Consider the following 26,204-nt stretch of genomic DNA (forward strand, 5'->3'; position numbering starts at 1 on the left):
CCTAAGAACTTTGAAGGGTCAGTACCTATGGAGTGTCCCTTCTTGCCTCCTCCCAGTGTGCATTCTGTACAACTCTGTAGGATCCACAGAAGTTCTTGTTCAGGTGCATTTTCTAAGAAATAAATCCTAATATCTCCAAGGATTTGTGAAATGTCAGTTCCTGAGGTTTCTTCAGTGTCCATCCTCCTGTACCATGTAGTCATGAACTAAGGCACAGGAATTGGGCACTGAATCTAACTTGAACTCTACTAGTTCCAGAGAGTACCTCTACCACCTTGGGACCAGGAACAAAGCCAGGTATACACAATGCACCAAGTGGTCATTCCATTGAGTATCACTTTATTTGAAGTGCTCTTTCCTGTGCCTCTTTTCTTATAATTGTGGATTTATGACTCTCTGTACTTTAAAATGAAATTAAAAATGTCCAGGGTAGTGCCTGTGTCAGCCTCTGTTCTTCAATCCATTCAAGTACTCGTAGACACTGAATAATAAAGATGACTAGCTATCCATTTCCTTCATAAAGTATTTTAACTGCAAACAAAACTGTTCTGGGTTTCTTTCCTTTGTAGATCAAGTAGCACATAATCTCCAGTTTGCATTCTGACGTAACCTGATCTAAGGACCTGTCTGATTAAAGCCATATCCCTATCCTGTAGAGTTAAGGGCATTTACGGGAAAGAATATATTTTAATGACCATTGTGCAGAGGCTATTAAGGCAATTAACTTAAAATGACATTTCCTATCACTTGGCTGGGGTTTGTCTGTTTTTGACATTTGTTTTTCTTTTAAGATGTGGTAGAGGCTTTTATCTCCAGAATCCAGAGTTCCAAGAGAAGGTACACCTGAGGGCTTTTACAATTTAGTCTAGGAGATCTTTATAAAAATAAGAATGTATTCACATCATATTAATTCAACACGACAAATCTAAAATCTATTTTTCCTTTGAAATTTGGAGGAATTAATCTACTTGCTAAATTTACTAAACTAGTCGAAGATTTTGGCAGTCTCCTCTTTGAACTGACAGCAGAATTGACATCTTGGGACTCCCTGCATCCACTTGTGACTTCCTGCAGGAGCCACTGAGAATCTAGGTCTGGTTTACAGGAACCATGTGCTGTGCCCCCTGATAACAGCAGGCGTAGCACATCTTTGAAGCAGTCTTAACACCTGGCATTTCAGTGCCTGAGGTTTTCTAGGTAATTTAAACAACTTCCTAACCTAGCACAGAGGTTTCTCAAGTGGATTTTGTTTGGCTTGCATAGTTTTACATTTTTTAAACTGAATAAGTTGCCATTGTTTCAGAATTAGGAATTTCACATACTGAAAATTTTGACTTCTTTTGAAAATTAAGAAGGTATGGTGCCCCTAATCCCCATGTTAATACAATAATGGGGTTCAGTAGTAGCTGCCCTTTGGAAGGAGGTGGCACTGCAGTTTCTCAGTGATTCAGTGGGTTTACATCTGCATCATGTCCAGTCTACTTCACATGTCAAATCACTGCCTGGCCCCTATAGTCATCAGGACCCGATAGTGGAGAGTGCCTACTGGTAGGGGACACAAGGGCTTTTGTCACTCTTGTAACAGGTTGTCTGTTTCCTGAGAATACTGCACTTAATTCTTTCAAATTTCAAAGGAAAAATAGTTTTTAGATTTGTAGTGTTGAATTAGTCCAGACAGAGTACCAACACCAAACCTGTGCTCAGTTCTGAAATGAAAAGTTATGATAGACAGGAGTCCACCGAGATCTTCCTTAGATAAGGCTTTTTTTTTTTAATTGAAAACATTTTTTCATCCATATGGGGGATTAAATCCAGGACCTTGTGCATGCTAAGCAAGCCATAAATATATACACTTTGGTACCAATTTATTGACATTTACTACACTTAAAAGAAATCCAACATAGAAAATTCAAAATTTACACAGAAAATACTAGGGATGTTTCCTCATCCATACATATTCATGATACACTATTGTGAGCTAAGCAATGTTCTAGGCATTGACTTGTTTAAATAATGATTTATATTCAACAGCACAAATGATAAATGAAAAAGAGACTCACAAAACAATAAGAACATAAGAATAATAAGAACATTCAGTTTCGGATAGTTTCTGAAAATATGGTAGTTAGAGACAAATATATACATATATACTCAAAATATTTGAATATACCTGAAATGTTAATATATTTTATATTATACGCCTTTATATATTTATATAAAAGTATATAAAATACACATATGTAAATATATATATTATAGTATATGTTCATTTATGTAAAGTTTTCAAAGGCTGCTTATCAAGGTGCTGAATACTGGTTCTAATTATGGCAGGACTATGATTGACCTCCTTTTTCTTCCTTTTTATTACATGTATTTAAGTTGGTTTTTCTTCTAAAAAGAACCTATATACTCAAAGTTAAATTTTTGAAAATTGTATTTGGTCCAAGAATACCCCAAATACTGAAGTTAGAGGTGGAAGTGGCCCAAGAATCTCTGGATTCTGATCATTTTCTACCCGTCAGTTAACAGTGGCAAATGAGGCAAATCCTTTCTTTGGGTGTAGGCAGGTCTTAGATCTAGATACAGGCTTCTGGTGGGTAGTCAGGGATGGGCAAAAGTGACTCTAGGCTGGAAGAAAGTCTACTTGACAGAGAGACCTTGACTTCAGGCCATTGCAGCAAGGGACAAACAGAAAGTAATCCAAATGGAACATCTGACCCTAAGGAGATCCTGCGTAGAAAAGGGGACATGCCAAACAGTGTAGGTGGCACCAAGGACCAGCAAACCAGAGGGAACTGGAAGAATTCATTATACATGTTCAGCATGCTAGCTACTAAAGTACGTGATAATTTTACGCATCACAGTGAAGAAACGGAGCCTAGAGATGCAAGAGGAACTAGGATTTGGTGAACCTGACTCCCCATCACATAAGGTATCTCAGACCTTATGAAAATTGCCAAGTTCATACTGGAGTCACTGAGAAAGCTGGAATCCAAATCCAGGTTTCCTGATTTTGTGACCAGCGCTTTCTTACCTCTGTCTAACTGCCTGCTTCTTCCTCTACATCTCGGAGCATTATTTCAGGAATCTATCTGGGCTGTCTATTCAGGAGTCATGGAGTGTCTCCTGTGAGGCTGGCACTGGAGAGGACTCTCAGGGGAACCGCTTTCTGAGGGCAGTGGGGACAAAGAGGCACAAATGCCATTTTCATTCAAGTGTCAGAAAATCAGAAGCCGCCCAATATAATTTCAGTTGGTTCTAATTTCCAACAATATATTGAATGTAATAAAATGAGTATAAAATGAAAGTATCCTTATTTTTGAAAGAAATGGTGAATCTAGAGACGAGAAAGTAAGGGCACAGATTGTTCTCTAGAGAGTATTCCTTCATGTTGTCGTCTAGTTCTCAGTAGAGATGGCATGAGTACTATTATGGCATTGATTCAGCTCAGGGGACATGTGCTGGGTGCAGAGGACTCAATGTTTCAGACACTGTCCCCTCCTATAAAAGGTTTATACTCTAGCTATGGAGATGGCAAACAGCCAGAAACAGGAACCCAATAACAGACAGCATAAACACAGATGGCTTCAGGGAAGGGAAGGTATTCTTATTGGCCTGAAGACATACCCTTCCACATCCCAAACCTGGCTCTATGGGCAGGTGGAGGCCTGGAACTCTTCAGTCAGTTCCTAAAATAAGAGGGTTTTTTTTTTTTTTTTAAACTGACATGTAATCCACTGTCATCATACAATGAAGCAAACCTATTTAGGTAATAACAAAACACTACTCTTTAACTGATTTTTTAAAATATTGATTTCTTGCTGGGCATGGTGGCATATGCCTATAATTCCAGAGGCTTAGGAGGTGGAGGCAGGAGAATCGCAAGTTCAAAGCCAGCCTCAGCAATTTAGCAAGGCCCTAAACAACTTAGCAAGATAAATCTCAAAATAAAACAAAAAGGGCTGGGGATGTGGTTCAGTGGTTAAGCACTCCTGGGTTCCATCCATGGTACCAACAAATAAAAAATAAACCTTTCCCTTAAACCTTCTTTCTCTCCTGCACTTCAATATGTCATACATTGAGCTAGGTACTGGGAACCCAACAACCAGAGAGGCATGGCACTGTGTCTTTTCAACACCCTTTGCCTCTGGGGAACAGCCCTGCACTGCTTCCTCTGGGTCTGTTTTGCAGTCATACCTGGAATACAAATGCCTTCTAGGTGAAATGATAAACTTCCTGAATGGATTAAGTATGCCTTACCCCTGTAGTTCTCAGATGCTGATGTGAATACAAGAACCTGGGTTCCTGTTAAGATGCAGATTCTGATTCAGATCTGGGGTGGCCAAGATTCTGCATTTCCAGTTAGTTCCCAGGAGATGTTCATGTTGCTAGTCCTCTGATCATACTTTTAAAGGCAAGGTTTTATAGTACATCAAGATGATGCTAAGTCTGGACTATTGAGTACTAGGAAGAGTCATGCCTCTTTAATTCAAGGGCAAATAGATCACCACCAAATTCACTTTTCTTAAGGACAGGGCTTCAAAGAAGCACGTTAGCCTTTAGCTCCTATGTCACCTGTCTTTCCTTACTTCCCCTTCCCAAATTGAGACTTTAGTACAGACTTTTATCTATTTCACAGATTTCTTCAATTTTCTTTCAAGAAAGGCAAAATGGGGCTTCAGAAATCCACTGAGAGTTAGACACACTTCAGAACAAGGAGAGGGATCCAGAGCTAATTACCCTAAACCTGCCAGGTTGTGTTAGGAATCTATCATGATCACGTTTACTGTGTTTTGCAGACCCTCAGAGGCACCTGCAATTAATTCTGATGGCTACAAGCCACAGGGTACCTAACAGCTTGTGGGTGATTAAGAATAAATTACTAACCTTTCCTTTAAAAGGTCCCAGGAAGAAAATGAGGACAAATGCCAGCTATGTTTACATGACTCGTAGTGCTTAACGATCATGAATATTCTCATTTATTTTCTGGCAAGGCTTCTCTAAAATTTTTCCTGTCCTTTGGTGTGACAGTTGTACAGCCTTAACGATAACTTTGCAAATAATGGAAATTCCCTTCTAAGATCCAGAAATCCTTGGGTATTAGAAAAGAAAATGGTAATTATTCCCATCTTTTGATGTTGACATATATTGTACTTTTTAGTAAAAGGTAATTTTTATATCGCCTCCCCCAACGTTGCTTTCCATTTCAAAATCAATGTTAGAAGATACTATTTACAAAATCTGGATAGGTATGCAGTTTCTAGTTCAATTATCAAAGACCCAAGATATTTTTTTCAGGGTTATACAGAATGACAACATCCATCCAATCTCAAAATCTTTGGGAACTATGTCATCCTCCATAATGCTTACAAATGCGCCCCTATTTGATAAAATAAATACTCTTCTTATATTTGGTGTTTCCTTGACATAGTCACAAGATTATTTGGTATGCCATATTTAAAGAAGATAAAGGTATCACAAGGTTTTTTTTTTTTTTTTAAACACAAGGGTTTTTTTTTGTTGTTGTTGTTGTTTTGTGTGTACCATAAGAAAGTTTCTGGGGATAGAAAAATGGGTTGCTTAAATCATTCCATACTAATAATTGTAGGGCTCTCAGTATACATTGCCAGAGGAGACAATGCCTTTGGTTAGGGCACACCAGGCTAGGACATGAATCATGGAGTGTTCCTCCAGGACTATTACAGAATGTGCATATGGTACAAACCAGAAAAGGCTGCATTTTAACCTTCATGACTCAGGCATCACAACCTGTGGCTTCAAGAGGAGGCTTAGGACTGACATCTGGCTCAGGACAGGCAACTTACAACCAAGAGAAATAGAAGCATTGGCTTCCCAGCAGAGAGCAGGATGCACAGAGCTTCCTACGTTGCATTAGATAGAATTATATAATCTGTCAGTGGTTGAGACTCTGGGGTGGAGGGTTTTGTGCTGGCTTTTATTTTCCCCCTCCTAGAATAAATATTTAAACTTCTCCATAACATTAGAGTTAGAAGTTACTTTCCTGGAATGAAATTCTAAAACAAATTGACAGCCAAATACTCTGTGGAATTTCTAAATGCCAACAGGTTTATTTCCATTACAGAACACACAGAATTTTTACCTCTCACTTTTCTTGGTGGTTACTGCTTCCAAAATTTCGAAGGGCACTGAACCACAGGGCTCTGGTTCTCAGTGGACAAGGAAAGCACTCAGAGCATACTAGAAATATTCTCTGATAATCTGAATTTTCATTGTGAAATCTGTCTGGTAGAAAGTGTGAGAAATTATGTTTTTGTTATTACTTGCTTTTTTATACTCTTCTACCTGGATTTCTCAAATCAGTTCCCTATGGAGACACAACCTCTATTTTTGCATCTTTATGACTAAGGTCTCTAATGGCATCAGAAGTGCCCAGGTCTAAAAACCCACCTCATATGGTCATTATCAGAATTTTCTTCAATGGGAAAGCTGTGCGTTTATATGTATATGAGTTGTCATCAATAGCTATTCAATTTTGATGATGAACATTATTTGTAGAGGGCAAATTTTTTTTCCTCTTCTATTCCTGACTTCCCATTTATTTATTTATTTCAGTTCTGGGATCAAACCCAGGGCCTAGTTCATGGCTAATGCTAGGCAAGTACTCCACAACTGAGCTACATCTCCATCCCCCCTCTCATCTTTTCAATGCAACAGCACTCCATTTTTTAGACAGTCAATCACCTCTACCCTATTAAAATTCTGTTAGGACTTCCACACAGGAGTCAGGTGTGTAAACAAAGCCTGTTCAGAGTGAATTTAGGAATTTTGCAGGAACTATAAGAAAAGCATTTTTGCTTTCCTGATGAATCACCACCTGGTGACCTAATAAAAGGCAGACAAAACAAGAACTCATAACCTATAAAAGCCTACAATGAGCTGTGTCAAAACCAGACACACTCCTTGATTTTTACCTCTGCAATAAATATGAGCAAAAAAATCCCATTTTGCCTAAGGTAATTTGGGTTAGGAATCTATTATTTGTTATAAATAGCCAGAATTTTCATATTTTCCTATCAAGTGTTCAAAGTGTTCATTATTTTGTCATTTGCTGTTTATAATAAATCATAAATGAGCTGTTTCAAGGAAGACACAGGTAGAGAGACTATTTGGAGTGTAGGTAGAATCCTCTACTTTTATTTTTTCACAACTTCCATTCTTTTTTTTTTCTCTCTCTCCCATGAAATATTTTATCAAGATTAAGATCCTACTAAGCATTACAATGAGTTAAGTTTTCACTGCTTTTTTGTGTGTCTGAACATGTTCCCTGGTATAATGCTAGTAAACATGTCGAAAGGAAAAATACATAGGATATAGGTGATTTATTAATTTGACAATTAGACCACCCTTACCAATCAGCAGACTCACTCTGGGGCCCAGGCCCAGGCCTAGGACTGCCCCTGGCAACTTATATGGGAGCCCAGGCCCAGGTTAGACCCAGGTTCACCCCTACCCACTAGCAGACCCACACAGGAGCTCAGGCCCAGGTCAGGGCCAGAATCCCCTCACATACCTGGGAGCCCTGGCCACTCACCTCATCTTGGGACTCTGCAAACATTGCCATAGCCCTCCCCATGCAGTAGCCTCCACCTTGCAACAACAGACAGGGTCTATAAGCAGCTGCATTTCAGAACAGGCATCCCAAAGCCAGTGTAAGGACCACCCTTTCAGCCCATCTCTGAATGAGGTTGCATTCATCCTGGGACACTCCCACTGCTATCTCAAGTTACCTCTGCTATTGCTGCTACCATCCTTAGTTGCAGTAGCATCCATTGCAAGACAATCTGGTAGGGTCTGGAAGCACAACACTAAAGTGAAGTACAGATAATTTGCATGGATACTGCAAGATTATAGGTTAGAAACTGTAATACCTTAGATCCACACTGCAAGAAAGGAAGACACATAGGCAACATGAAAAAACAAGGGAAGAAAGCGCCCCAAACAAACCAGGATGTTACAATAACAGAACCCATGGACAATGCAGTTGATGACATGTGAGAGAAGGAGTTCAAAAGGTTCATAATTAAAATAATCTGTGAATTAAAGAATGACTTAAATGTGCAAATACAGGCAAAAATTGATTACTCCAACAAAGAGATAAGGGACCAAATACAGAGAGCAAAAGATTACTTCAAGAAAGAAATAGAGATTCTGAAAAAAAAAAAATCAGAAATCCTTGAAATGAAGGAAATAAAAAATTCAATAGAAAGCATTACCAACAGACTAGATAACTTAGAAGACAGAACATCAGATAATGAAGACAAAGTATATAATTTGGAAAATAAAGTTAACCACACAATGAAGATGATAAAAAACCATGAACAGAACATCCAAAAATTATGGGATAGCATCAAAAGACCAAATCTGAGATTTATTGGGCTAGGGGAAGGCACAGAGAGTCAAACCAAAGGAATGCACAATCTCTTCAATGAGATAATATCGGAAAATTTCCCAAATATGAATAATGAATTGGAAAATCAAATTCAAGAGGCTTACAGGTCACCAAATGAACAAAATTACAGCAGATCTACACCAAGGAACATTATAATAAAAACACCTAGCATATAGAATAAAGATAGAGGAATCAGATCACATATAGGGGGAGACCAATTCATATCTCAGCAGATTTTTCAAACCAGACCCTCAAAGCTAGGAGATCCTGGAACAACACATACCGAGCTCTGAAAGAAAATGGATGCCAACCAAGAATCTTATATCCAGTAAAATTAAGCTTCAGATTTGATGACAAAATCAAAACCTTTCTTTATTAAAAAAAAAAAAAAGTTAAAAGAATTTACAGTGAGAAAGCCTGCACTACAGGGCATCCTCAGCAAAATATTCCAGGAGGAGGAAATTAAAAACAACAATGAAAAACAGCAAAGGGAAAAACTACACTAAAGGAAAGGCCAATCAAAAGAGAAAGCAAGTCAAGATAAAAACCCAAAATATCTGGGAATACAAATCATATTTCAATAATAATCCTGAATATGAATGGCCTAAATGGATCAGTGAAAAGACATAGACTGACAGATTGGATTAAAAAAAAACCAACAATATGTTGCCTTCAAGAGACTCATCTTACAGGAAAAGACATCCACAGACTGAAGGTGAAAGGGTGGGAAAAATGTATCACATGGACCATGTAAACAAGCAAGGGCTTCCATCTTCATATCAGATAGAGCGGACTTCAAACCAAAGCTAGTGAGAGGGAATAAAAAAGGTCATTTCATACTACTTAAGGGATTCATACATCAACAAGACAAAACAATCATAGATATCTATTCCCCAAACAATGGGGCATCTTTGTATGTCAAACAAACCCTTCTCAAATACAAGAACCAAATAGACCACAACACAATAATACTGGGTGACTTTAATACACCTCTCTCACCACTGGATAGATGTTCCAAACAAAAACTTAACAAAGAAACTATAGAACGCAATAATACAATCAATAATTTGGACTTAACAGACATATGTATGAATCCCTTAAGTAGTATGACATATGTAGAATATTCCATCCATCAATGGGTGAATATACTTTCTTCTAGCAGCACATGGATCCTCCTCCAAAATAAACCCTACATTATGCCACAAAGCATATACAAGTCTTAGCAAATACAAAAAAAAATAGAGATTCTACCCTGCATTCTATCTGACCATAATGGAATGAAATTAGAAATCAATGATAAAATTAAAAAGACATCTGGAGACTAAACAATATGCTACTGATGATGCATAGATAACAGAAGATATCAGGGAGGAGATACAAAATTCTTAGAGGTAAATGAAAACTCTGATACAACTTATTAAAATCTCTGAGACGCTAGGAAGGCAGTGCTAGGAGGAAAGTTCATTGCATTAAGCTCATTCATTTAAAAAAAGAAACATCAAAAAAAAAAAAGAAGAAGAAAAAATCAACAAATAAGCCAACTGACATTACATCTTAAAGCCCTAGAAAAAGAAGAATAAACCAACACCAAAAGACAGGAAATAATTAAAATCAGGGCTGAAATCAATGAAATTGAAACAAAAGAAACAATTCAAAAAATTGACAAAATAAAAAGCTGGTTTTATGAAAAAAATTAATAAAATGACAAACCCTTAATTAACCTAATGAAAAGAAGAAGGGAAAAAAACTCAAATTACTACAATTTGTGATGAAAAAGGAAATATCATGACAGACACTATTGAGATACAGAAGACAGAAACTATTTTGAAAATGTATACTCCAGTAAAATAGAAAACCTCGAAAACACTGTCTAATTTCTAGAAGCATAAGATCAACCCAAACTGAGTCAAGAAGATAGACACAATTTAAACAGATTAATTTCAAGCAAGGAAATAGAAGACATCATCAAAAGTCTACCAACCAAGAAAATTCCGGGACCAGACAGATTCACAGCTGAGTTCTACAAGACCTACAAAGAAGAATTCTTACCAATACTCCTTAAATTATTTCATGAAATAGGAAAGAAAGAAACCCTTCTAAATTCATTCTCTGAAGCTAGTATCCTCCTGATAACCAAAACCAGGCAGAGACACATCAAAGTAAGAAAATTTCAGACCAATACCCCTGATGAACATTGATGCAAAAAATATATTTAAAAAAATAGTACACCATGACCAAGTAGGGTTCATTCCAGGGATGCAAGGTTGGTTCAAAATACAGAAATCAATAATTATAATTCATCACATCAAAAGACTTAAAGATAAGAATCATATGATTATATCAATTGATGCAGAGAAAGCTTGACAAAGTACAGCACCCTTTCATATTTAAAACACTAGAAAAACTAGGGAGAGTAGAAACATACCTCAAAATTGTAAAAGCTATCTATGCTAAACCCAAGGCCAACATCATTCTAAATGGAGAAAAATTGGAAGCATTCCCTATAAGAATTGGAACAAGATAGGGATGCCCTCTTTCACTACTTCTATTCAACAGAGTCCTTGAAACTCTAGCCAGAGCAATTAGACAGATGAAAGAAATTAAAGGGATACAAATAGAAAAAGAATAACTAAAACTATCATTATTTGCTGATGACATGATTCTATACTTAGAGGATTCAAAATCTCCACCAGAAAACTTCTAGAATTAACTAATGAATTTAGCAACATAGCAGGATATAAAATAAATACCCATAAATCAAATGAATTTCTATACATCAGTGATGAATCCTGATTAGATAAACTACCCCATTCACAATAGCCTCAAAACAACAACAACAAAAAAAAAAAACAACACATGGGAATCAACTTAACAAAAGAGGTAAAAGACCTCTACAATGAAAACTACAGAACACTAAAGGAAGAAATTGAAGAAAACCTTAGAAGATGAAAAGATTTCCCATGCTCTTGGACAGGCAAACTTGATATTGTCAAAATGTCCATACTACCCAAAGTGCTATACAGATTCAATGTGATTTTAAGTGCATCGCCATTCCTTATAGAAATGGAAAAAGCAATCATCAAATTCTTTTGGAAAAATAAGAAAACCAGAATAGCCAAAGCAATCCTTAGCAAGAAGAGTAAGGCAGGAGGCATCACAATATCAGAACTTTTACTACAAAGCTATAGTAACAAAAACAGCATGGTATTGGCACCAAAATAGACATGTAGACCAATGGTACAGAATAGAAGATACAGAGACAAACCCACATAAATACAGTCATCTCATACTAGAAAAGGTGCCAAAAACATTCATTGGAGGATAGATAGCCTCTTTAACAAATGGTGCTGGGAGAACTGAAAATCCATATGCAGCAAAATGAAACTAAACCCCTATCTCTCACCATGCACAAAATTCAACTCAAAGTGGATCAAGGACCTAGGAATTAGTTCAGAGACCCTGCACCTAACAGAGGAAAAAGTAGGCTCAAATGTTCATCATGTTGGATTAGGCCCCAACTTCCTTAACAGGACTCCTAAAGCACAAGAAATAAAATCAAGAATTAATAAATGGGATGGACTCAAACTAAAAGCTTCTTCCCAGCAAAAGAAACAATTAATGAGGTGAAGAGAGAGCCTACATTTGGGGGGCAAATTTTTGCCACACGCACATCAGATAGATCACTAATCTCTAGGATTTACAAAGAGCTCAAAAAAACTTAACAGCAAATAAACAAACAAACCAATCAATAAGTGGGCTAAGGAGCTGAACAGACACTTCTCAGAAGATATACGTTCTATCAACAAATATATGAAAAAATGGTCAACAACTCTAGTAATTAAAGAAATGCAAATTAAATCCACTCTAAGATTTCATCTCACACCAGTCAAAATGGCAGTTATCAAGAATACAGACAACAATAAATGTTGGCAAGAATGTGGGATGAAAGGCACACTCATACATTGCTGGTGGGACTGCAAATTGGTGCAACCAATCTGGAAAGCAGTATGGAGATTCTTTAGAAAACTTCGAATGGAACCACCATTTGACCCAGCTATCCCACTCCTTGGTCTATACTCAAAGGACTTAAAATCAGCTCACTCTAGTAATGCAGCCAACATCAATGTTTATAGCAGCCCAATTCACAATAGCTAAACTGTGGAAGCAACCTAGATACCCTTCAATAGATGAATGGATAAAGAAACTGGTACATATACATAATGGAATAATACTCAGCATTAAAAGAGAATAAAGTTATGGTGTTTGCAGGTAAACAGATTGAATTGGAGAAAATCATGCTAAGCGAAGTAAGCCAATCCCCTGAAACCAAAGGCCGAATGTTCTGATAAGTGGATGCTGATCCATAATGGGGTGGGGGAGCATGGAAAAAAAGAGGAACTTTGATTGGGCAAAGGGGAGGGAAGAGTGAATAGGGGGCAAGGGGGCAGGAAAGATGGTGGAATGAGATGGACATCATTACCCTTGGTACATATATGACTACACATATAGTGCAATGCTACATCGTGTACAACCAGAGAAATGAAAAGTTGTGTTGCAGTTGTGTACTATGAATCAAAATGCAGTCTGCTATCAAATATACTTAATTATAATTAAGTAATTAATTTAAAAAAATTGACAACTAAACAATTGGGAGTTATTTGCAATTGTTTTATGGTAAATAATAATATCAATAATAGTAGCAAGTATTTATTGGATACTTTCTATAAATAGTGTATGGTTAGCTTTCCATATCCACAAGTTGTATTACTTTGGATTCAACCAATGTTAAATCAGAAATATTTGGGGAAAAATTACATTTATATTGAATATCTACAATTTTTTTCTTGTCATTATTCCCTAAGCAATACAGTATAACAACTATTACATTGTGTTAGGTATTATAGTAATTCATAGATGAATGAAAGTACACAGGAGGACTGCATAGGTTATATGTGAACAATACACCATTTTACATAAAGGACTTAGCCTCCATAGATTTTAATATCCATGGGGGATCCTGAAACCAAATCTCATGGAGATTAAGGGTCAACTATACTATGTAAAGTTGCAATAACTCACTTGTTTGTCCTTAAACCTTCTAACTAGGCAGGTGTGTGGTGGTAAATCAGTTCTGGGAAAAGAAAAGGAAATTCTCTCTCTCTCTCTCTCTCTCTCTATATATATATATACATACATATAATTGGCAAATTCTATGTATTATATATGTGTATGCATACTCTCTCTCTCTCTATATATATATATATATAGAAATTGCCAATTTCCATGTTATAAATATTCACACCTTGGATTTCAACTAACCAACAGTTTAAACACTGGCTCACAAATTTCTTGTGTATTTAGCAATCAGCTCTTGGAAGCAGGTAAAATAGAATCTGGCACATCACTGGAGGAACCTGAATCAGAGAACAGCTAAGCAGCTGGTCCAAATCCAGTGGTTTGTAAACCCAGATATGCGCTATTCCTGAGCCCACAGTCTCAACGTCTGTTCTCCTTTCCAATCTTGGGGCATGTTTTTACTGTGTCATATGGGAATACAAAGGCAGTTCAAATATCCTTTGCCTTCAGACAAATACGATTACATTTAGTCTTTAAGGAGCACCTCAATTGTCTTTGTTTTATGGGTAAAGATCTATATGAACTATGACTCTTTGGTGAACAGTCACCAAGCTTTTCTGCATGGAATGCCTCAAAGATAACCTTGCCTAGTGCATGTCTATGAATGTTAAAGAAAATTTAAGAAATAATTTTAAAAGAATGGAGCATTAATTATCAGTAATCTGTCAGCATGTTTCAGCCCCCAATCCTACATTAACATGTCTTGTCATGTTCTTTGATTTTACTAAAAACCTTCCCAAGAAGTTTAAAAAATTTATGTGTGAGTTGGGAGCTTATGAAAAATACTGAGTTATAACAATGGATTTAAACATCATCACAAGTGCATGTGCATAAATGCCAAATATTCCCACACTGTAGAAAGTTAAGTAAATTATAACTGATGTTACACCAATTTCTTTGCATTGCCCATGCAAGCTTGACTACAAATTTCTTAGCTCACAAGTAGAGGATGTTTGCAGATACTGTTTATTATTTCATTTCAAGCCCAAAGCCACACAAAGCAAAATTGATAACAATTGTAAACAGTAGATAATAGGCATCTTTGCATAGCAGCACCATTAGAGTTCATTAGATAGAAAGCATGCAAGCACTTTGAAAAATTCAAGGCACTACACAAATGTGAAAGAGCTCAATTTATTCACATCATTTTCAAACTATAAATGTATATAGCAAATAAAACAGAAACTTTTTTTGCTAAATGTATATAATAGGAGAGCTAATAACTAACATGGCCCTGGGGAAGCTCTGCTGACACTGCCTGGAAGACTTCTACAAATGTTTGAAGCTCTCCATAAACTTCATATCCACATTTGAAACATTTGGGGACATTTCTAAAGGCTAATCAAAAAAGAGTAGGAGGAAAATTTATTGCCCAAATGTTAACCTCACTGTCTCATTTTTATCCCTTCTAGTCCAGTTCACTCCCACTTTGCTACCAGAATTGTAGTTCTAAAACTTAAATTAGTTCATGGAATTCCTTGCTGAAAGTACCCTTTTCTGAGCTCCCATCAGCTAAGGATACATGTTTTTTCTTTTCTTTTCTTTTTATCTCCTGCAAGACTATGAGATCCACGGAGACAGGACATGTATTTCTAGCTTCTATTAGTGCTTAACACTTCCATAGCATATGGTGGGTGCTCAATAAATTTTTGGTGAGTGACATATAGATTATATAAAAGCAAGCATTTCGGTCAAATTACTACAAGAAAGTAATGGTGGCTACATAGTTTGTACTTAGAAGTTTTGTTTTTTGATTTTGTTTTAAACCTTCTAAATAATGCATGAAATTCATCTATCATTAAAACTAAATGTTAAACAATACTTGGGGTAATAAATGTGTATTTTAGTTGAAAAAAAAAGTACAATGTGTATGATTTTGTTGATACACTTAGATTATATACCTAAAGCAAACCTAATAGCAGGTTGAGTAGCCCCAATCCCCAAATCCAAAATCCCAAAGTTTTTGAACATTGACATTGTACCACAGGTGGAAAATTGTACACCTGACCTCATGTGATGAGTCACAGTCAAAATGCAAACACATAAAAAATGTAGTATAAAAGTACCTTCAGGCTATGAATATAAGACAAAATTGAAAACTCAAATTAATTTGGTGTTTAGACTTGAATTCCATACCCAAGGCACCTCATTATGTGACATGAACATTCCAAAATCTGAAAAAATCCAACACTTCCATAATTTTGGTTAATGATTGTTCAACTTGTATTATCTGTTATTCTCAACAGATAATAGCTTGGTGAAGATTGGCTATTCTAGATTAATCATAATCATAAACATCATAATCAAAACTGGGTACTCAAAAGCAACAACAACAAAAAAAAAAACAGATAAATTAGACTTCCTCCAAATTTAAAACTTTTGTTTATCAAAGAATACAACAATGGCAGTGAAGAAACAACTCATAGAATGGGAGAAAATATTTGCAAATCATATGTCTGGCAAGGATCTGGTTTTCAAAAAAACAAAAACAAAAACAAAAACCTCCTAAATCTGAACAATAAGAAGACAAATGACCCAATTAACAAGTGAGTGCAGAGCCTGAGTAGAACTTTCTTCATAGTGACATAAATAAATGCGTGGAAAGATGTTCAATGTCATTAGTTATTAGAGAAATGCAAGTCAAAACCACAGTGGAATAGTACTTCACACTCATTGAGATGCCTATAGTTTAAAGGCGGGAATGTAACAGGAGTCGGAAGATGTAAAGAAGCTGGAACCACATATGTTGCTGGTGGGAATGTGGTACCACCACTGTACATGAACAGTCTGGCAGTCCATGAATAAGTTAGACAAAGATTCACCATGTGACCTGGTAATTGCATTTCTGGATATATACTCAAAAGCATGGAAAACAAGTGTTCAAACAGAAACTTGTACTCAAATGACCACAAAGACACTATTCACAATAGATAAAAGGAGGAAATGACCCAAATGTCCATCAACTGATAACTGAATAAATGAAATGTGGCATATCCTACTATAGAATATTATTCAGTCGGAAAGGGAGTAATAATTTATGCTATGAATGGAAAAATATTTTAAACATTGAAATGAAAGAGGTCAGACCCAAAATGTTTGCACATATGATTCTACTTTTAGAAAACATCCAGAATAAGCAAATCCATAGATACTGAAAGCAGATTAGCAGTTGTCAGAAGCTGAAGGGAGGGGGAACAAGTGACTATGTAATGGGTACAGGGTTCCTTAGAGGGTTAGGCAGTGTTTTGGAAATAGATAGTGATGATGGTTGCACAACATGGTGAATGTACTGTTACTGAATTTTTACTTTAAAATAGTTAAAATGGTAATTTTATGTTATGCATATTTTACCAAGATTTTTTTTAAAAAATAAAGCTCTCCAAGTACAACTTCCAAATGTCCTATTTTGAAGCCTAGGAGTATGTGATTTTAACAAGCAACTTGGTGATTTAATGCGGTGGTCTTGGGTACAAACTTTGAGAAATATTGACATTCTGTTTCCACGGGTATTTAAATTACATCTGTAGCCAAAGACTCATGGCATATAATTTAGCACGGAAGATGTCTCAGAGGCATCGCACCTTACCCTTCAAAGTTCCTACTCCTTAACGTGGAAGACTGTTAACAACTTTAAATGACACTTCCCAGAGCCTGCTTACATAAAGCCTGCTTTTGGCTTTCCCACTCAACATTCTCCCCATGACAGCCGGAATCACAGTTCTGTTCTCTCTTCAAGGTTAATCTTCCTGTGCCATCAGTAAAATGGTTATCATTCTTTTCCTCTCACTCAAGTTTTCCACATTTTTTTTTCTTTCTCTCGCTTCCTTCCTTGCAGCCTAAAATCATACAGAAGATTCTGCAGTTTAATAATGGGTCTCCTTTGACCTCTGCTAAATCCCTAGAGAGCCAAGATCCTTGAAGACTCAGGAGGCATTTCCTCACTCAGGAGGCATTTCCTCACTCAGTTTTGCTCAGCCTTCTCCCTTCCTCTTCCACCCACCCCCTACCTAATCCTCAGAGCAACCCTTTAAGACATGGATTCTTTTTATTGCATTTTATTGTGGGGAAAATAAGCTCTATCCGGATATAAACTCCACAAACAGGAGCTTTGGGCCTTATTGCTTTTTTTTCAGAGAATCTAAAAAAGTATCTTAATCAAAGCTCAATGAATATTTATAGACCCCACACACACAGCATCTAAATGATTGGAAAAGCTTTTCCAGTACAGAAAAATCTAAGGAAGAAAGTCCAAGTTCAATGATCTTGACCCGTTTAGAGACAGAACCGTTTGCACCAAACTTAACAAACTACAAGACTCAAGTGAAGTTATCCCAACTTAAAGGTCTGCCCCTACAGAGAGGTAATTTTGATAGGAAGCAACTGGAAACTTGCCCATGACAACTCAGAATCCTCTGGTCTAAGATCCTCCGTATCAGTATTACTGACATTGAAGGATACAGATGGAAAACTCCAAGTTGTGATTCCCCGCTCCGCTCCCTTTTATTAGAGAGGTATTCTGGGATAGGAAGGAAAAACAAGCAAGGGTAGCTCTTACATGATATTTCCCTGAATAGCTTAGTCTAAGAAAGTAAATGTATTTGAGTGTTGTAATTTTATAAACTCCCTCTTCCATTTCTGTTTCAACATAGACTCCTTGTATTTTAAAATCTCCTTAGACCAATCATTTAAAAAAAAATGATGCCTAGTAAGCCATATTTTCCACGTTTGAGTTAATTTCCTCTAAATTTTATTTTATGGACATGATTCAGAACTAGTTAATTATCTCTGCTAAACAACTCAAAAGTAAGAATTCCAAATATTTGTTCCCTGTGGCATAGAAGACAAAAGGAAAGAATGAGCCTCAGGATGCATTTTTTTTTTTTTTTTTGAAAAATGGGGAGTAAGTTTAGTTCATGGGGCTGTAAAACCTAATTTACAAAATTAGTTTGGTACACATCTTTTTTTTTTTTTTTCCTGGTACTGAGGATTGAACTCAGGGGCTCTCAACCACTCAGGCACATCGCCAGCCTGATTTTATATTTAATTTAGAGACAGGGTCTCATTGACTTGCTTAGGGCCTGATAAAGTTGCTGAGGCTGGTTTAGAACTTGCGATTCTCCTGCCTCAGCCTCATGAGCTGCTGGGATTACAGGCGTGCACCACATGCCAGTGCATCCTCTTATCTAAGAGGTTCTGTCCAATTCTCCTTGAGCCTCTATCCTGAGCCAGCATTAGGCCAGGTGATGGAGACTCAAAGGAAAAACAGAGGTCCCTACCCTCACGGTCATGTGGTCTCATGACACAATGCTTCACTGTGTCTAAAAGGCCTCAAAACACCTGGAACCAAACCCCATCTCAGGTGTGCCAGGACCCTATAAAACACAGCACAATGTGAAAAGTCTCCGAATACCAGGATTTTCATCTGCATCCTGACAACTGGGACACGAATTCCCAGAAGTGGACAGGAAGCGCATCACACACCAGGATGGCCGTGGGCCCACCTCCTCCTTTTTTCCACTCTCCAGGCCCCTCAGTTAGGCTTCCCTCTGCTGCCGGCCACTCTTAGGCTCCCACCTGAGGCCAGAGGTTTACGGTGCCACCACACACCAGAGTTTAACTCAGACTTAAAGAAGACTCCAATTAAGGGGAGGAAATAACACTTTTTCATAATTGTCACTGATATTTATGAAGCAGTCCAGCGTGAGCAGTAATTGAAAGGCTCTAGAACATTCTTTCAGGAGCGTGAGCACAAAAATGGTATCTCTGCGGTGGTGCTCCAAGGGAATGTTTTTCTTGCTAGTCACTGGAGCAGCTGTTTGGGAATTTCCCTATGTTTGTTAGAGTTGGCAAGAAGAAAAGCACTGAGCCTTTCTAACCTCCCCCGATAAGTCAACTGTACCTCAGGAAAGGTAAGAAGCCGACTCAGTCAGACGGGGGTTATTCATCTACCAGTGATTCAGATAGCTGGGGTTTCCTTTCTGAGTCTCCCACCACCAGGCAGGGAGTTTCAGTGGAGAAACAATAACAAAAAAAGAAACGGAAAGAAAAAAACCCCACATTATTGGCCTCACATTCAATGCCTCTGCTCTCCCGAGACAATCATATTCCATTCTGGAATGTAATTCCCCAGAAGGAGGTCAGATTGGTTATGCAGATGGTATGTGCCACACCTTCAATCCCCCCCCCATCCCCACCCAAAGTTCTTAATGATGGCTGTATTTCCCCAACACCAACTGTTCATCTTTTCTTTAATTCACCCAATGCTTTGCTAAGTGAGCTTTTAACTACTGCATGCGGAAAGTGCTGAGAATTATTGCAGTAAGGAAAAGTGGTCAGGACTTATAATCTGTTGGGCAAAACAATATTAGTCAATGTGTAGCACAAAGGAAGGGATAAGTTAAGATAAGCATTGAGGGAAAAACATAGTAATTAGCGTCGCTTGCAAAAAGAGTCCAGGTATGGACTGAGTGGTGGCAGCTATAGCAGAGGGAACAGCATGTGCAAAGGCCCTGTGCTAAGAAGGTGCTCAGTATTTTAGAGAAATGGAAAGTAGTGCAAAGTAGTAGGGGTAAAAAGGGAGAAAGTTAGTTATGGGGACTAATACATGAGATCAATCAGGTTTCAGGATACAAGATCAAATATATAAAGTTAGCTCTATACTCTGGCAATGAACCATCCAAAAATGAAATTAGGAAAGCAATTTCATTTATGACAGCATCAAAAAGAACAAAATACTTAGGGATATGTTTAACCAAAGAAATGGAAGATCTGTACATTGAAAATTATATATGGTTTAAAAAAAAGTTAAATAAAACCTAAATAAATGGGAAAGCATCTTGTGTTCATGAGGAAGGTTTCATATTAAGATGATAATACTCCCCAAACTACAGATTCAACATAATCCCTACCAACATCCAAGATTATTTCTTTGTAGAAATGGACAACTTGAACTTAAAAATTCATAGGGAAATTCAACTTTAGCAAATAATTGCCCAAACAATCTTGAAAATAAAAAACACAGCAGAGAACCCTTCTCAAATTTCAGAACTTATTACAAAGCTAATCATTATGATAGGATGGTACTAATGTGAGCATATAAAGATCAAAGGAAAAGCACTGAGCGTCCAGAAATAAACTCTTTTGCCTTAATTGGTTTTTGACAAGGGTGCCAAGACATTTCAAGAAAAGAATAGTCCTTTCCATAAATTGTGCTGGAACACTTTGGTGTCCACATGCAAAAGAATGAAGTTGGATCCATACCTCACACCATGTACAAAAACTAGTTCCAAATAGACATAATTGTGTTATGCTCAAATTCGGGACCCCCAAAAGACCACCAGAGACCAAGATTGATGTAAGCAGCAAAGAGGTGTTTATTGTTTATTGAGTAGCCGGGTCCTCTGCATGCACACAGCAACTGGTGACGCTGAGAGGCCCCGGGCCCAGGGTTTGCAGCAGTTTTATACACTCTTTGGGGAAGGCAGGGACTTCACATACATCATAGCATCTCTTAGCAAATCATCACACACCACGGGAAAATCATAAAACAACTCTAAAACATGATTAGCACATTCACTGGTGGGAACAAGTTGGGTAGGGGTGATTGGTTACTGCAAGAGGGGGATTTGTTTCAACTGATTGGTTTAAGCCAAGAGGGGTGTTTGTGCTGAACTACACGGTTTCCCAACACCATAAACTACTGGAAGGGTCATCTGGCATCCCAGGTATTTCCCTGTCTCATGCTGATTGGTGGCTGCTAGGGGGCTGCTATGGGTCCCCACCTAGCCTGACTGAGTCAGGGACACCTGGTGCAGCAGATCTCTCCTGGTATTTGTAGATAAACAACTCAGCAGGGTGGGAATGTGCCTAGGAGTGCTCTGTGGGTCTTTCCAAAGACAAAGGCCATGTCCCTTCCTTGGACAGGCTTTGCTCTGAGGTAGAGGCTGGTTTTTCAGTTGGTTTAAATGTAAGAGCAAAATTTTAAAGTTCTTAGAAGAAAACCTAAGAGCAAATCTTGACCTTGGATTAAGCAATGGTTTCTTAGACACCAAACTCACCAGTAACAAAAATGAAAAATATACATAAACCAGACTTTGCCAAAACATCAAAACCCCTGTGCTTCAAAGTAACACCCTCAAAATAGTAAGAGAAGCCATAGAGTGGGAGAGATATTAATAAAGCACATGTCAGTTGAGAGACTTACCTCTAGAATATATATTCTTTCAACTCAACAATAAAAAAAAAAAGAAACCCAACAATCCCATAAGAAAATGTTCAAAGTTCACAAGCAAAAAATGAAGTTGGACATAGACCTCACAACCTTCACTAAAGTTAACTCAGAATGGATCACTGACCTAAATGTAAAAGGAAAAAAATACAAAACTCCTGGAGAATAACATAGTCTAGATGAGAGTGTGGTGATGACTTTTTAGTTACAACATCAAAGGCATGATCCAAGGACAAAAGAACTGATAAGATGAATTTTGTGAAAATGAAAACTTCAGCTCTGTGAATCACACTGTCAAACAAGCCATGGACTGTGAGGAAATGTTCACAAAAGACAAATCTGAGAAAAGACTTACCCAAAATATACAAAGAGCTCTTAAAACTCAACAAGAAAAAGGGCACAGCCCAATTTAAAAAATGAGCATAAGACCTGAATGTCCACCTCACCAAAGAAGATATATGGGTGGCAAATGAGCATATGAAAAGCACATCAGGTTACCAGGGAATTGCAAATTAAAATAATAATGAGATACCACTACACAATGAATGGCTAAAATCCCAAAAGCACAACATCAAAGGCTGCAAGGTTGCCAGGAAATAGGAACCCTCTCTCATTGCTGGTGGAAATGCAAAATGTCTTTGGAAGACAGTTTAGCAGTTGCTTACAAAACAAAACATATTCTTATAATGTAATCCAGCAATCATACTTCTTGATATTTAGGCAAATGAACTGAAAACATGTTTACAAAAAAAAGCGTACACATGTTTATAATGGTGTTATTTACAATTGCCCAAACTTTGAAGCAGTAAAGTGACTCTCAATAGGTGAGTATATAAACTGTGGTACATCCATTCAATAGAATATTATTCAACACTAAAAAGACATGAAGGAAATTTAAATGCAAAGAATACTTCTCAATTTCTAAGTGAAAAATTACTAAGTTAAAAAACCCAATGTGGAAAGGTTCCATACTAAATAATTTCAACTATATGATATTATGGAAAAGGAAATCAGTGCTGGGGAGGAAAGAATCAGTAGGTGGAACACAGAGGGCTTTTAAGGCAGTGAAACTACTCTGTATGATACTTTGATGGAAGGTCCATGTCATTATGTACTTGTAAACCCTAATGTAAACTATGGGCTTTGATACAGTGTGTCAAATGAAGGTTCACGGATTGTACTGAATGTTGTGGTCTGGTGGGGGGTACTGGTAGTGGAGGAAGCTGTGCATATGTGAAGGTATATGGAAACTCTTTCCCTTCTGCTCAATTTTGCCATGAACTTACAGCTGCTTTAAAAAATATCCTTATTTTAAAATAAATTCCCTCCAAATATATAAGAAATTCTATTATTTTTATCATTGCGCTATGCAAAATGTTCTCCCTGAAATTTCTAGGCTGGTTTATGAATAAAAATTAGAAAATAAAATATTTTTCAAACACTTTGACAAATATGGACAAAGGATTTGAAAAGACATTTCTCTAGATAAGATGCACATGATAAGATGCTCAACATTGTTAATCACAAAAGAAATACAAATCAAAACTGGAATGAGATGCCCTACACATCCACCATGATTGTTCTTAGTCAAGACGACAGACAAAAAAAAGTGTTGATGACATGTGCAGAAATCATAACCTTCCTAATTCACTAGTGAGATTGTCAAGTGGTACAGCTACTTAGGAAAATGGTTTGGCTGTTCATCAAAAAGTGAAACATAGAGTTACTATATAATCCAGCAATTTCATTCCCAGATAATTGAGAACATATGTCCTCACAAAGATGTGTCCACTAATGTTCAGTGCAACCTTAAGAGCCAAACAATGAAAGCAACCCAAATGTCTATCACTTGGTGGGTGGATAAACCCAATGTGACTTTTCCACATGGTGGCATATTATTTAGCCATAATATAGGAATGAAGTACCGGTTTATCCTAAAACATAGACAGTTCTCAAAAGAAGCCAGTAAAAGAAGCTGGTCACAAAAGACCACATTTGTGAGAATGGGCAAATCTCAAAGAGACAGAAATCAGCTTTATGGTTGCTTGGGGATGGGGTGGTGGGCCGGTTGGTCACGGTTATGCAACAGTTCAGGATTTGTCTTTGAGGTGAGGAAGGGTGCCAACAATGACCGTGGTGATGGTTGCACATGTCTGTGAATAGACCAAAACTGCTGCTCGGTACACTCTAAAGGATGGATTTAATGTATGGAAATCATATTTGAATAAGCTGTTATTTTAAAAAAGTTTTGGCACATACCAGATGGATTCAAATCCTGTAAACTGTGAAGGACTTAAGTTTCTGTGATCTTTATCAGAAATAACGGAAAATGATCAAAAAACAAAAACCAAAAGGAAAAAAAAAAAACATTCATTTTTGTTTGTTTGTTTTCTAGCTCCCTGAGCCTAGGATGAGAAAGAGTCCAGAAGATTCGAATAGAGCAGTTGACTCACAGTGGGAATGGATGGGTTTCCCTGACCTACGGAGAAGCCCACTGAAGTGGAATCTTTGCTTTCTCCTGAGGATCGCCCTGGGTCAACAGTACTGCATGGAGCTGAGTGTCTGCTCCAGGGGTCTGGTGGTCTCACCAAAGGGGACCTAGCACCTCCTTCTAGCCTTTTCTGGGCTCTTCCTCCTCTGCCCAGCTCAGCAGCCTTGTGTAAAGCAAGCAGGAAAGCATCACCTTTTGGGTTACACAGATGACCTTGCTCTCGGTGGAAGTGCAGGCCTCTGTCCAGCTGCTCTCTACCCCACTTCCTGTGGTGGCTGATATTGATTTTTCTCATGACAAAGCAATTATTCAGCCGTTCTGGAGGCCTGGGAATTTTAATCCCCAGTTTGAGAGGAAGGATAGGGACACTGACAACCCCTTTAAGTAGAACATTGTAGAAGGAAATGTTCAATAAAGTGCCTGCCACTTGAGTAAGGCGGAGACACAGTGATATTTATATAGATTCCATGGGTATTCAGAATAGGAAAGGTGGAAGGATTTTAAAAGGCAAGGCTCTTTAAAGAAAGAATTCCCAGTAGTCAGCATCTATACCCTTTTCCAATAAAAATCCAACAATTGTGAGGAACAGCTCACTCTCTAATCATGCAGCACCGCTGTGATTAAGCTTTGAGTCCAGGTGACTAAATCCCACAGTAACAGAGTGAGAAAATCCTTGCTTTAGTGATGTCCTATGGGTAATAACCACATAGGTAGAGGAGGTGGTTCTAGTTTATGGTTTAGAAAGCATAACCCATGAGTAGCCTTCGGAATGAACTGAGATCTACAGCCCTTCAACCTGTGTGGACAAGTCCGTGCAGGCAGGCAGGATCAGGGACAGAGTGAGCCCCCGCCCTCCGCAGACTCGCTTCGTTGGTTGTGCAAGGAGCGGGTAGAGTTGCCTCACCCAAGCACAATAGCCGGTCAATCCAAAACTGCAAATTTAGGTTCTTTCCCTACCAGCCCAGGAACTGCAATCCAGCTGTTCCCCATAACACGTTCCTCCTATTAGTCTCACTACACTAGAGAGAAAGGAATCCACCTTGAGGAAAGAACCCACAAGGAGAATTGCAACTGAGGGGAGCTCCGTTGGGTGTGCAGTCACAAAAATTAATTAGGCAGCACCTCAGCCAAGATGCAGAGACACCCTCTGAAGCTGGAGTAGAGGAGGTGGCAGAGGTGGGCTGTATCCTAGGAAGAGCAGGAAACCTGAGGACCTGGTCATGCCATCTTGAGCTTAGGACATTTATTAGTAGAGAGTTCAAGAGAATTTTTTTTAAATGACGGATGAACCAGGTAGAAGTGTCTGAAGATGACTATTTCCAAGCTTCTAACTGGGTGAGACTTGCTAGTAGGTCAGGCATGCATAGAAGAAAGGGCAGCCATGATCCCCACACATTAGTCGCCCATAAAAATACCAGTGTGTTACTCAGACTCTGAGTTAATAGCCTCAGGAAAATAATTTATGCTATTCAGGACAACTCACACCAGCGTATTGTTGGACCTGTTTTATTCAGCTCTTTTTTTTTTTAAAGGCAACTTTTCTGTAAATCAAATCACCCTAGGAAAATGAAAAAGGCCTTTAAGCAGGGCAGTCATTCCTTACCATCCACCTGCCCTTTCTCAGAAAGAACTTTAGACTTTCTCAGAGCACAGCAAAAACCTAAGTAAGTCTTGGCTTTGCTCCCCTGGCATTGCAGTTGCTCATATGGGGGCTCCCCCTGTCACTGGGGTATACTCAGGGGAAATCAAGAGTGCTGCAAAAGATGCACAACCTAGCACTTGGCCACACAGAGGCTGACATGGTTATTGTTTGTAGGATATAAGAACTTATGAACTATTTTAGGGAAACCTTCTTATGAATGATCTCATAGCCCTCTCAAGGGTTATATGATATTTATTCCATTTACTGAGGTTCTACT

Source organism: Ictidomys tridecemlineatus, chromosome 5 (assembly GCF_052094955.1).
Source record: "Ictidomys tridecemlineatus isolate mIctTri1 chromosome 5, mIctTri1.hap1, whole genome shotgun sequence".
In the NCBI taxonomy this organism is placed as follows: domain Eukaryota; kingdom Metazoa; phylum Chordata; class Mammalia; order Rodentia; family Sciuridae; genus Ictidomys; species Ictidomys tridecemlineatus.